This window comes from Armigeres subalbatus, chromosome 2 (genome assembly GCF_024139115.2).
Source record: "Armigeres subalbatus isolate Guangzhou_Male chromosome 2, GZ_Asu_2, whole genome shotgun sequence".
NCBI classification, from domain to species: domain Eukaryota; kingdom Metazoa; phylum Arthropoda; class Insecta; order Diptera; family Culicidae; genus Armigeres; species Armigeres subalbatus.
Window position 1 is genome coordinate 445,610,575 of NC_085140.1, and position 14,462 is coordinate 445,625,036.

Consider the following 14,462-nt stretch of genomic DNA (forward strand, 5'->3'; position numbering starts at 1 on the left):
ATATCTGTAGAAATGTATACATTTCGCTATCTCAGCTTTGGCATGCGATATTTAAATACCCAACAAGCCAATATCAACATAACGAACCAATCTCGTGCCTCGATATAAACGTCATAAAACATATTCAGCGAAGTTCATATTCAACAAGCCCCTACAGTGTCTGTCGAATCAACCAGCGGTCGCGTTGACTGATTCGATTACCTTCCTACATCAAAGCATCCACAGAGCATCCACCGTCGCGTCGTAGTAAGCAGCGTAGTAAGTGCCATCACTATGGCAACCGTCATAGCAATCCTCACCGCGCGAACCCGATCACAGCTCCTGCTATTTGCTCGGCAGTACTAGATTAGCGTAAAAAATTCATTCATCTTTTTTACCCCGACCGTGTCACACCCCAACATCCATCGGCAAACCACGCATGCACGCTGCCCATCACCGACCGTGTAGGCAATACGCACGTCTCTGATAACGGAAAATCGGACGCACGGATGCCACCATGCCAGTTTCCATTTGCTCTTCCACCGGGAAGGGTTGGTTGGCCGGCATTTAAATTCGAAATTTGCAACGGCGGCGCGCCGTGAATTTTGTGCAGTGAGTGCTCTGTAACTTCCCGGATGCGTCATGCAAATGTGATTTCCCCGAAACCATTACGATCAGGAAGCACGGGTAATATACCGGGGCAGAGTGAAATTCGTCTGATCTCCGTGCTCGGCGTGATGACGAAACGGGAAATGTGAATGTTAGTATTTGTGGCAGTCTGCATTCATACTAAAAATACTGTTTTAAATAAAATTTTCAAAACATAGTGACAAAATTAAACTACAGTCAAACCTCCATGAGTCGATGTTCTATGACTCGATATCGACTCATGGAGGCAAACTATGCCATATTGAAAATTATTTTCCTGGTTACTGTGATGGTCCCTTCAAACAGCCTTCCAAGGATTTTCTACTCCACATCTCGATATTTCTATGAGTCAATGGTCCCTTCAATATCGACTCATGGAGGTTTGACTGTATCCATTTTGTCACTATGTTTCGAATACTTTTTTGCATAACATTCTAGAAACAAAAACTAGCATTGTCAACTTTTAATGAGAAAACATGGAACATACATATTTAGACCATAAATAAAGTGCATTAAGATGATGTTGTTTTACCTTTCGGCGCCGATTCAGTTAATTGATGGAAAAGCAGCGGGGATCTGTGTTCGAGTGTTGGTACGATCCTACCTAGAACACGCGTAGTGTAAACAAATGTCACACTAATTAGGTCCTGCTTTCGGCAGTAAGTAGTTCTGGCGCAGTTGTTGGCTGTTATTTTTTTCTCCGAGACGTGGGCCACCTCCGCTTCTGGCAAGATCGCGCGGATGATAAAATGTATATCGCGTCTCAATATGGTGAGCAGTAACGAGCAAGACAACAAGACAACGGGTAAGTGGGATGTAATGTGTGGGATAGATTAATGCCGAATTATCGACCAGCTGGCTAAATAGAGAATGGGAACTAAATAACAGCTTCAGTTGTATATTAAATTGGTGGAATGGCAAAAGTCGTTACGTTAATAATAACAGTGGCATCTGTTCCTTTTGGGCGGCGTGCCAATACTGAAGTAGTTAGTCGACACAGGAAGATCTGGAAGAAATGTTTATACTGCTTGTTAAACCCATCAAAAAGTGTTTACTTATACCATCGGAGGCAAGATTTGGATGTTAAATGATACGTTACGAAAGAATTTAAATTGCTAAATATGAGATCGTGGGTATGAAACCGGCGAGAATGGAAACAAAATGTGAATTATTCGTATATTATATTCTTACACTAGTACAAGTAATGCACATAAGAAAACATGATTTTTTTAAATTTTAGTTTTTGCAACTTTTGCTAGATTTTTTTCCTAAAAAGCCGTCTTTGAATGATTAGGTATACAATTTCCCAGTTCCCCTTCCATTAGTCGATATTGAAGGGACCATCGACCATTCAAAAATCGACTGTTTGTTGTCAAGTATAATTTGAGACATCAAGATTTATTGAGGATTTTAATTATTCACTACTGAACTAAAATAACGACGGAGTCGAACTTGATTAGCATTTGAAATGATAAACTATAATTCGGCAATTATCATATTCTTATATTGTCTTGCTAACGATCAACTTCAATAAGTGAAATTTTGTGAAATAGTAACATAGTTTCATTCCTGAACGCAAAAAAAATAGAAGTAAAACGGAATGAGAACTATTACTTGCTTCTAACTATGTATGATGCAATTATTAAGATCGTTCGATACTTGTAAATACAATGAGTAATTGTGTGCTCTTATCGAAAACCTCGTGAGCTCATCGACTTTGCACGCTTGCCTGTTGATGAGTTGTTCACATCAGTCGACAGGTTAATAGTAACCTAGAATGGATATCGAAAAGATGCCGAACGAACAATTACAAATTGTGAATTCAATTCAAACACCGTTAACATATGGATTAGGATCGTTTCCGTGATATCATCATATGATTCATATCTTGATTTTGCTACGAGACACCCATAGTTATAAAAAGTATGGCCTTGACTAGCAGGTTGTAACAGTTGAGAGGTTTGTCCTCTTTTTCTTTTTCTATTTTAATATTTTTTCCTATCTTTATTTTCTTCCCTTTAGTTGATTTTTTATTCTGCGATTTATTGATACTAATATGGAAAATTGGTATACCTATCAGTATTAGAAAAAAATCTTCGCAAATCTGACATTCATTAATTTTATTTAGCTTATATTCATTCTGACATTGGTTATCGCTATAATTCATAAAATCAATCTCAATCTGCAAATGAAAAAAAGAGATCAGATATCATCAAGAATCCGTATGTGTTTGTTCCATTGTAATTTCTCTAAATTTTTATTTTCAATGTTTGGCAGAAGCCGAGTTGGGTTATATCAAATATATTATATTAATAATATAGTATATTTGGTTATATGAACATACACGTTTCTTTTTTTAAGTAAATCAGTAAGTAAATCAGACAGATGTCAAAATCCGAATCATCAAATCAAAACCTATTTTATCGTCATATTTTTACAACTTTTCGATAGAATAATAAAGTCAAGATTTATTATCATCAGTAACTCCACTCGGCTAATTTAATTCTGTACATAGAAGCCTACTTAACTTTCAAAACATATGCCCAATTAAGGTACTCAATTTCCGCCTGTCAATTTAATCTATCTTACGAACACATTATGGACGCCACAGAACGTGCAGACAGGATGGCACCGTACGCGACACAATTCCTACTGTCTAATGAAGAATCGAGTGACGATCCTCAAGTTGACTCAGAAAAGGGCTGGCGGCGGCAGACTGTCCATCCACCCATAGTGGGAAGAAAATTCCTTAATAAGACATAATCTACATTGGTTATGGAGTCACGTGCGCCACGATATCTGGTGGTGTCTATGAGAGCCACAGGCCGAGGAAGATTTACGTTAATGGGTTTCATCGTATATTAGAAAGGAAAACTGAGCGCCTCCTCTGTAGGGCTGAAGTGCTCTTGCCGCCCGGCCGCACCACACACACACTTGGGTCGTGATCATATTTTTCTGTGATTTACGAGGCTTTCTGGATCATAAAACTAATTTTATTCGATTCATTCGTCACATTGTGTCTTTGACTATGTAGCGCTGGGATGCACATGCGGTTTCCAGATCGATTGTTCAATTATGAAAGGATTTATGAAGGTATATCACATGGAAGTTAATGCAAAATGATTTTTTTTGTTTCGCTGCCAATCGTGCGACGGGTCCTCGAGGAACCATAAATCACTCAGCTGACACACCTTGCGCTACTGGATGGGGTACGGGTTTGAAGGCGTAGTTGAGTTCATCAGAAAAGCAACCCTTCCGGTCATCAGCGATCAGTTAGCGTTGAGACCATCAATACAAAGTGTCCTAGAATGGTGCTGACGATGAATGATAACGACTTATAAGTCGTAACAAAGCTGAGGAGAGCTCATCGTTTGGAATACGCAATTAATTTAACGATTTCTTTGCAGAATGATTGGAGTGTTGTAACGAATGTGTAATTTTTAATTTGACTTAGCGCTTGCACACGCCAATAATAGTCAAGTACCAAACTGCGATGGCTTAAGGCTGCTCCATTACAGCATATGACAAAATCGTCAAGCATAAGTACGCATGTCAAATCCAAACAACGGAACTACTCGAAACGCATTTAGAGTTTATGGGCACGCGGATTAACATTCGAACATGTACCGGCCAATGGAGTTGTGTGGCATCATCGATATTTCTCGCTTTACGATTCTCCGGAATTGGAACAATTGAAATCCATCGGGCTGGAGTTTTGATAGCCCATCGAAATTATGGGCAAACAGTAATTCAATCTATTTTCATCACTTCATATTTCGAACAGCACCAACGCTCCAGGCCTTCGGTTGAACGAACCGAAAATGGTCAAAAAGTATTTCATTGTTGGAAGGAACACCCAACCAGCATTTATGACAGTTTTGTTTAAAATCTTGGCATATACAAACTTGCTAGACATGTAAGCTTTTTAATATTTTAAGAACCTCGTTATATAAAATTAATAAAATAGAAGCTCAATCTTACCTTCATATTCTAATTCATGTTGAACAGTCGACGACATTGCTGTTTTCTATGTTTCTTTTGTATTCTTCTTACATCTATTTTTCTTTTACATTTTTCTTTATTTTTCCTTTTTTTTTCTTCTTTACGTTTTCTTTTCTATGTATTATTTCTTTTTTTCTTCTTTTCATTTTTGTTTCTTGTTTCTTGTTTCTTGTTTCTTGTTTCTTGTTTCTTGTTTCTTGTTTCTTGTTTCTTGTTTCTTGTTTCTTGTTTCTTGTTTCTTGTTTCTTGTTTCTTGTTTCTTGTTTCTTGTTTCTTGTTTCTTGTTTCTTGTTTCTTGTTTCTTGTTTCTTGTTTCTTGTTTCTTGTTTCTTGTTTCTTGTTTCTTGTTTCTTGTTTCTTGTTTCTTGTTTCTTGTTTCTTGTTTCTTGTTTCTTGTTTCTTGTTTCTTGTTTCTTGTTTCTTGTTTCTTGTTTCTTGTTTCTTGTTTCTTGTTTCTTGTTTCTTGTTTCTTGTTTCTTGTTTCTTGTTTCTTGTTTCTTGTTTCTTGTTTCTTATTTCTTGTTTCTTGTTTCTTGTTTCTTGTTTCTTGTTTCTTGTTTCTTGTTTCTTGTTTCTTGTTTCTTGTTTCTTGTTTCTTGTTTCTTGTTTCTTGTTTCTTGTTTCTTGTTTCTTGTTTCTTGTTTCTTGTTTCTTGTTTCTTGTTTCTTGTTTCTTGTTTCTTGTTTCTTGTTTCTTGTTTCTTGTTTCTTGTTTCTTGTTTCTTGTTTCTTGTTTCTTGTTTCTTGTTTCTTGTTTCTTGTTTCTTGTTTCTTGTTTCTTGTTTCTTGTTTCTTGTTTCTTGTTTCTTGTTTCTTGTTTCTTGTTTCTTGTTTCTTGTTTCTTGTTTCTTGTTTCTTGTTTCTTGTTTCTTGTTTCTTGTTTCTTGTTTCTTGTTTCTTGTTTCTTGTTTCTTGTTTCTTGTTTCTTGTTTCTTGTTTCTTGTTTCTTGTTTCTTGTTTCTTGTTTCTTGTTTCTTGTTTCTTGTTTCTTGTTTCTTGTTTCTTGTTTCTTGTTTCTTGTTTCTTGTTTCTTGTTTCTTGTTTCTTGTTTCTTGTTTCTTGTTTCTTGTTTCTTGTTTCTTGTTTCTTGTTTCTTGTTTCTTGTTTCTTGTTTCTTGTTTCTTGTTTCTTGTTTCTTGTTTCTTGTTTCTTGTTTCTTGTTTCTTGTTTCTTGTTTCTTGTTTCTTGTTTCTTGTTTCTTGTTTCTTGTTTCTTGTTTCTTGTTTCTTGTTTCTTGTTTCTTGTTTCTTGTTTCTTGTTTCTTGTTTCTTGTTTCTTGTTTCTTGTTTCTTGTTTCTTGTTTCTTGTTTCTTGTTTCTTGTTTCTTGTTTCTTGTTTCTTGTTTCTTGTTTCTTGTTTCTTGTTTCTTGTTTCTTGTTTCTTGTTTCTTGTTTCTTGTTTCTTGTTTCTTGTTTCTTGTTTCTTGTTTCTTGTTTCTTGTTTCTTGTTTCTTGTTTCTTGTTTCTTGTTTCTTGTTTCTTGTTTCTTGTTTCTTGTTTCTTGTTTCTTGTTTCTTGTTTCTTGTTTCTTGTTTCTTGTTTCTTGTTTCTTGTTTCTTGTTTCTTGTTTCTTGTTTCTTGTTTCTTGTTTCTTGTTTTCTTGTTTCTTGTTTCTTGTTTCTTGTTTCTTGTTTCTTGTTTCTTGTTTCTTGTTTCTTGTTTCTTGTTTCTTGTTTCTTGTTTCTTGTTTCTTGTTTCTTGTTTCTTGTTTCTTGTTTCTTGTTTCTTGTTTCTTGTTTCTTGTTTCTTGTTTCTTGTTTCTTGTTTCTTGTTTCTTGTTTCTTGTTTCTTGTTTCTTGTTTCTTGTTTCTTGTTTCTTGTTTCTTGTTTCTTGTTTCTTGTTTCTTGTTTCTTGTTTCTTGTTTCTTGTTTCTTGTTTCTTGTTTCTTGTTTCTTGTTTCTTGTTTCTTGTTTCTTGTTTCTTGTTTCTTGTTTCTTGTTTCTTGTTTCTTGTTTCTTGTTTCTTGTTTCTTGTTTCTTGTTTCTTGTTTCTTGTTTCTTGTTTCTTGTTTCTTGTTTCTTGTTTCTTGTTTCTTGTTTCTTGTTTCTTGTTTCTTGTTTTCTCTTGTTTCTTGTTTCTTGTTTCTTGTTTCTTGTTTCTTGTTTCTTGTTTCTTGTTTCTTGTTTCTTGTTTCTTGTTTCTTGTTTCTTGTTTCTTGTTTCTTGTTTCTTGTTTCTTGTTTCTTGTTTCTTGTTTCTTGTTTCTTGTTTCTTGTTTCTTGTTTCTTGTTTCTTGTTTCTTGTTTCTTGTTTCTTGTTTCTTGTTTCTTGTTTCTTGTTTCTTGTTTCTTGTTTCTTGTTTCTTGTTTCTTGTTTCTTGTTTCTTGTTTCTTGTTTCTTGTTTCTTGTTTCTTGTTTCTTATTTCTTGTTTCTTGTTTCTTGTTTCTTGTTTCTTGTTTCTTGTTTCTTGTTTCTTGTTTCTTGTTTCTTGTTTCTTGTTTCTTGTTTCTTGTTTCTTGTTTCTTGTTTCTTGTTTCTTGTTTCTTGTTTCTTGTTTCTTGTTTCTTGTTTCTTGTTTCTTGTTTCTTGTTTCTTGTTTCTTGTTTCTTGTTTCTTGTTTCTTGTTTCTTGTTTCTTGTTTCTTGTTTCTTGTTTCTTGTTTCTTGTTTCTTGTTTCTTGTTTCTTGTTTCTTGTTTCTTGTTTCTTGTTTCTTGTTTCCTAACGAAAATATTATCATTTATTATCTTTGTTATCCCTTCCTTTGTTCTTTCTGTTTCTCTTTTTCTATACATTTCTTTCCAGGTGATCAACTATTTAAGGAAATGATATTCAGGGGCATGGGGTATGAAACAGTAAATTCCTGAGAGTTTCATAAAAAGTTAGAACTAATCTCTACATTTGCCACAAGGCTACACAATTCAAAGGCAGTCGATACGATTTACAGCTCACTATTTACTGTATCATATTTTACAAATGCTCTTCTTAATTAAGAAGCACATTAAGAACAACTGGAGTCCGTGGAAGCCATAAGTTAGTAAAAGTACCCTACTTTCCTTCACAATTGAATGTTGAGTGAGTCTACGAGCTGCATATATTTTTAGCATCAGTCAGTCAGTTCCACTCCTCAGTCTGGGACGCAAAAAAATCTCAACTAAGAATAAATGTCATTGTTTTCGTCCCGAAAGACGCATTGATGTGCTCTCAGCTGATCTAAATTGCAACGCATTTCCCCGCTAATGGCATCATCATGCCTGGTGCAGGGATTCCGGTCTTCTTTCACTTTCGGGGGGAATCTAAAACGCGTCATCTCCTCCTGGGACTCTTCACTTCGAAACCTACATACATTCCAAAGTGACAGCTCTGAACCAGTTTCAGTGACGAGCGGGAATAGAATGCACAAGTTTCAAAATAATTTGTAGGCTATAAGAATTCTTGCGGTGAATTCTTCCTAAAATGGAATCAGAATGCTTTGGATGTTGTCTGCCGGGTTTTGGAAGGCGGAGTCAGTCGTAAGCTAGACGGCGCGTCGCGTAATTAGTTATTCCATGCGAATACGGCAGTTATAATGTGTATACACTCGGTTTCGGCTTGATACGGCTTGAGGTGAGTTAAAATAGGCAAGAGACCATTCGGCACGATTCGACTGATGATGATGGGACTGTCGTGATCTCCATGTACCGATTTGTGTAGCAAATATCACGTTCGGAGCGTCGAAATGTAGTCTAAAATTGGCGCCGTGCGCCATCCATTGTTTTCGAAGCAACTTTGCTTTGTGTCCCAAAATTGATGTATTGAAAATTTAACGATTGACACCTAAGATAGGACGGAATTTGATAACCCACTCAGGCGGTATGCATAATAGGTATTGGTTTCAACATAATAATTACAAGGTGAATAATATTTACAGTAGGTTACAGTAGGACAAGGTTTGTGACGAATTTTATGCAAAGTAATACCTATTTAGCCATTTCGCAATTTTCGGACAATCAAAACGCTATATGTTTGTAATTAATTTCGATAATTTGATTGTATGACATAATTTCTGGAAAATTTGTAAAGAATGAGAACTTAACCATTTTTTCGAATTGGTAGTCTGTTGTATCCCATTACTGAGCACATTGAGTACTATAAGTTGGTAACATCACGTTATGTTGCTGACAACCGAAAACAGATCAATGAAGATAAACTCGATTATCTCAGATAACTATTTAATTTATTTCCCATAACGTCAGTGGTGTATATATTTATTACTATTCATCCCAGTTGATCTATATTTTAACTTTTATTTTCTACGATGCAATTTAATTTGGCTACGCTTGAGTCAATGGAGCTGCGTTACTCAGCTCAGAGCATCCCAAACCAGCTGTTTGACTGTCTACTCACTTTTCATATAGGAAATCCGCGGTATTAGCGAGAGGGAAAGACTAGTAGCTAGAACAGAGCTGGTGGCTCTCTACTCATCGCTCCAACATGCGTTCGACACCATCAGTCACCGCTGCTCGCCGAATGCACAGTGGCCGAAAGAAGGGTAAAACATGCTAGGGAGTTTTTTTTTTCAAACTTTTGAGTTAATAAAATATGTTCAATGCGTGTTAAATAATCTTCTTTAACTTAACAAAAATGTGTGCCTATCAGGGATAGTAATTCTCGCTGGCGACAAAATAAGACACGGTAATTCCCGGTCCGATTAAAAAAAAGCAATTTATTTCACCGAGTAGTGATATTGCCTTGCTCGCATTTAGCCCAGACACCAACCTTATATGGCACTCGTATGGAACAACGTACCATACCATTTTATTTATAACTTTTAAACTCAACTGTCGATCGTTATCAAATTTAATAGTGATCAACTAGGCTTTGTCTCCTGTCGAATAAAACTTGTTGCGAGAAAATCGGCTAAGGATTACTATATGAAAAGTTGTCTAATGTTTTTCTTAGCTTTTGTGCACACACATACACACACACATACACACGGACAGACAGACATTTGTTCAGCTCGTCGAGCTGAGTTAATTGGTATATAACACTATGGGTCTCCGAGGCTTCTATAAGAAGTTCGTTTTCGCAGTGAAATGATAACCTTTCGGTACAACTTTGTTGTACGAGAAAGGCAAAAACGTGTTGGGAATTTGCTTAACCTCATAAAATATGAAACCCCATTAAATTTATTCCTTAGGTATTCTGGGAGTTCAGATTAATTGTTCTGAAAAATCTTCAGAAATCATTAACAATTTTCCTTAACGCTAAGTAGACACTTATACGTGGTATTTTACGGAGAAAAATTCACCAAACCGACCTGTAGCCTCATTATTATTTCGAGCTAAAGCAATAATTCACGCTTTAGTGGAAAACAAACAAAGTCAATCGGTTGAAAGACTCGAATTACCTTTGCGTGAGATTAAACCTTATGTTGTGGACTCACTTTCACTTGCAGACAAAAACCTAGAAATTGCCGGTATTCAGGGCTAAACTTATTGTGGAGAAGATTCTTTGTTCGTGATCTGTGTACGTACCGGAGGGTTGGTGCACTGATTAATGCTGATAGTTCAGGAATACAAGTGAAGTCTCGTCTGAACTAGTAAATTTTCAAGTTTGAAACGGTTTTGTTGCCAGATCTCGCTTCCCTGTTGAAATCTGAGTAGCCGGCAAAATATTCCCCACTTTCACCATTCTTAGCCTTCTCAAAACATTTTGCACTGGTGATTGCGAACACTACGAGTACAGCCCCTAATGGTTCCCACACATCCCTAAATAACTGACAATTTTTCGGCCGTGTATTTCGTTCATGCCCAAGTAACAAATCTATTGCCGATGGGTTTTATGTGAATTTTAATAGGGTTTCAATTGTGTTTAGCTTGATAATCGATTGATTTTCAGCGAGAAATAAAACAAATGTTTGCCAGACTGTCCGGATGTTTCGGTCGATTCACTGATCTTCAACCATCTTCTGCGGACTCTCATATGAAATTTCGGATTAAACTTCTAAGGTAATTTCCGAATGATTCCTAAAAGAATTTCTAAAATGATCTCTAAGGAATATCCGAAGGTCTCAAATTTAATTAAATTTACGAAGGTTTGTCCGAAGGGATTCCTAAAAACATCGAAAGAATTCCTGGATGAAATTCTAAAGAAATTCGTGAAATAATTGCTGAAGCAATTTCTTCAACAAAAGTTCGAAGGAATTGCTGAACCCATTTCCGCAGGACTTTCTAAAGCAATTTTCGTAGGAATTTGTAAAGCAATTTCCAAAAAAAAATACGAAAAAAGTCTCCTACGGGAGTTTTAGGAGGTTTCCCTGATATAATTTCCGTAGGTATTTCCGAAGAAAAAAGGGGCCCTCCTTAGCCGTGTGGTAAGACGCGCAGCTACAAAGCAAGACCATGCTGAGGGTGGCTGGGTTCGATTCCCGGTGCCGGTCTAGACAATTTTCGGATTGGAAATTGTCTCGACTTCCCTGGGCATAAAAGTATCATTGTGCTAGCCTCATGATATACGAATGCAAAAATGGTAACCTGGCTTAGAAACCTCGCAGTTAATAACTGTGGAAGTGCTTAATGAACACTAAGCTGCGAGGCGGCTCTGTCCCAGTGTGGGGATGTAATGCCAATAAGATAAGATGATTTCCGAAGAATTCCGACCAAATTACTAAAGGAGTTTCCGAAGAAATTCTTTAAAACATCGTTAAGAAAAATTCCTAAGGAATCTCTAGAGGAATATCCGAAGGAATTCTCAAGATTCAAGTCTTCTTGAATGATTTAAAAAAATGATTTTCCTAATTTTTAAAGGAATCCCTTCAAAAATCCCTATAGGTAAATCTCTAATTTCCTTTTATTAACCCTAGAATTTCTTCTTTGAATTGCTGAAGGAATTTCTTGATGCTTTTCAAAAGAATTTCTGTATCTATCTCCAAAGTAATTTCCTGAGAATTTGCCGAAACAATCCCTATAGCAGAATCCGAAGGCGTTCTTAGAGGAATCTTAAGAAAAATCACAGAAATTCCCTATAGGTTTTTTTTTGTAATTCCTGAAAGTAATTCCGGTGAAATTACGGGAGCCGAGGGAATAGCGTATCTAAAAGAATTGCTAAAGCGTATTGCTAAAGGAATTGTTTAAGGAAATTCCGGAGGATTTGAAAAAAAAATCTTTAGCAAATTTTGGAAACATTCTCGAAAGAATTCCTAAAGAAATTTCTGAAGGTGTTTCTAGATTTATTTGCCAAGTATTTTTGATGAAATTTCTTGAGAAATTTAGTAATGAATCACTGGAAGAATTTCCGATGGATTACTTAGAGAAATTTACGATGGAATTCCTGGAGAAATTTTTGAAGATATGCCTGAAAGATCTTCTGGATGACTAATGGAATTAATTCCTGGGGGTATTTACGAAAAACTATCTGGATGATTTTCCGGACAAATTGTTGGATAAATTCGTGAAATATCACCTGGATGAATACAACTCCTGAAGTAAATTCCCAAGGAAATCTTGGGAATATTCGCAATCCAGATATTTTTGGGATTATATTTTTGGCATGTAGTCTTACTCCAAATTCAAAACAGGGTTTTGTTTTACTGCTGTCCGTATTTTCAATGGAATTTCCGAAGGTTGGTGTCTGGGCTGTCCCTTACGGAATTCTTGTGAGAGTTTCTGAAGTAATTTCCGAAATTTTATTTGTTTGAAAGTTCCATTGGAAATTCGTTGATGGTTTCCTTTAGTAGTTCTTTAGGAAATCCTACCAGAAATTCATTTAGAAAATATGTTTGAAAATATACAAGAATACATTCTTAAATTCCTTTTGAAATACATTTTGAAACTACTGTTGCTTAAAAAATCTGGAGGAATGGCCGAAGGAATTACAATAAGAATTTTCGAAAGAACTCCTGGAGATCTGAAGAAATTCCTGAGGTAAATTTCGAAAATATTCCAAGAATTTCTTCCTAGAGTTTCCGAGGGGGTTTCTTGAGAAAGTAATATCATAATTCTTGAAATATATTCCGAAGAATTTCCTAAATCAATTTTCGAAGAAACTCTTAAAGGAATTTCCAAAGGCATTCCTACCGAAACATCGGAAGGACTAAAGGAATTTCCGAAGGTATTCATGAAACAATTTCCGATAATTTACAATGTTCTGAAAACTCAGATATGGATATGTACATTATGTGGATGATTATGATTTGAAAAATGTATTGGAGATAACTACGATGGGACTCGAACCCACGGCTCTTAGTACTCAGTACCTCCAATACATTTTTCAAATCATAATCTTCCACTCAGGGCTGGTAGCGACCAATGCTGCTCAAAATAGTGACTTTAGTGACCAACGTTGTCGAAAAAAGAGACCAAATAGTGACCTTCATTTACAGAAAAAGTGACCAAATAGTGACTTTCAAGATCTCAAAACTCATGTACGATTTAAATCTTGGTGAATTCTTGCATAATTCGAATCATCCTACTAATTCACCTCAGGATGTTTTGTATTTTCGCCTCGATTGATTTTTCGTCAAATGAGTGAAACGAAGGGAATATGCATGAAAAACTCAAGCTCCTTTAAACCGCGCGTGAGAAATTTATTAATGAGATTTGGAATGGTTTTACCAGTAACACTTGCTGTTGTAGAAAAAGTGATCAAAATTTAGTTTCATAAGAAGTTAAGAACAAGGCGGTGAGTCACAAATTGTTACACGGTTTTGTTGGAATACCAGATATTGTAGGACACCTCGGTGTTGATAAAAGATAGCTGGGAAGCAGGTGCCCGGCGGAATTCATTAGAAGGTCGGACCGTATTAATATTTCGGTTTTACACTGGTTTCATAACACTCTTGAGGGGTAAAATGTGATCGTTATAAAACTTAAAATGTTACTTGGAGAATGTTCGGTTGGTTGCTAGCTGGTTAGCAAGAATCCAGAAGGATAAATGCACGTAGCTGGTGAGCAGAACATCGAGACGCGTTGTGTATGCATTGGAGACGGACCACTTGTACAGGCGCATATGCTAGAGAAGTCGGAGTAAAGACTATTTGTACAAGCAACGGAAATAGCCCAGGGATTGTTTTGCAAGGAGGAGGCGTAGCCTCAGCGTTAGAAGGAGCAAAGAGTGTCACGAGGCGTCTACCCTAAGGAGGAGTGTTGGAATACCAGATAGTGTGGGACTCCTCGGTTTTGATGGAAGATAGGTAGGACGCATGGACCGGCTAGTTATACTTGCTTTTGGTTAGATATATGGAAGATTATTATTGATATTGTATATACCCGTTGATTGAATGAAGAGAACTGAAGCTGCTGGCAGAATTACCAGCCTGCCGTGGAGCAGAGGGAGCTTCAGTATTGTTTTGTCTTTGTGAGGGGGTTTTAATTTAAACAACAATTTTGCAACAAGTTCTACATTATTGTGGGGAACAATGTTTTGTATGACTTCGAACTTTTTCCTACAACCTCTGTATGTGAAAATGCCTTTTTATGATTGAAAATCATGTAATAATTGCTAGATATACAATTTTTTCGAGAATATAATCGAAATTCGAAAAACAAAATTATGCCATTCAAAAAATAAGACTGTTTCTAGAAATAGCACTGCTGCATCATAAAATATATTATGAACATTAATGGACAAATAAACAGCGATCGTTGTTACAAATTTAAATATATTTTTAAGATTAAAGACTCGACGTAAGATGTAGAGAAAAACTTTTGAAGTTCCTTTATGAAATCAGGGGTTTCTTATACTTAATCTAAGAATTTTACTAAACAATACTTTCTAAATGAGAATCTTAAATGTATTTAATTTTGCATCGGGATTACATTAATTCACAATTAACCATAGCACAGATTTCTACCAGAGGCCAAATAATCATTTTTAAATCTAAATAGTTTGTTCAGGCTTCCAAAATTCCTTAAAAA

The 14,462-nt window shown here is 35.9% G+C and overlaps 1 protein-coding gene across 3 annotated transcripts in view; it reads left to right on the forward strand.

Annotated features, from left to right (window-relative positions):
- The first annotated feature begins 539 nt into the window (after positions 1 to 539).
- The window catches only part of LOC134213700 (uncharacterized), a 62,885-nt gene continuing 48,962 nt past the window's right edge, over positions 540 to 14,462 (forward strand). The window contains exon 1 of one of the 3 annotated variants that reach the window (XM_062692987.1): positions 540 to 666. The gene's annotated coding sequence lies outside the window, so the exon portion shown is untranslated. Of the gene's footprint in view, positions 740 to 1,088; positions 1,433 to 14,462 lie in introns of those variants that run through there. The other 2 variants (XM_062692986.1, XM_062692985.1) reach the window with 2 other exon arrangements.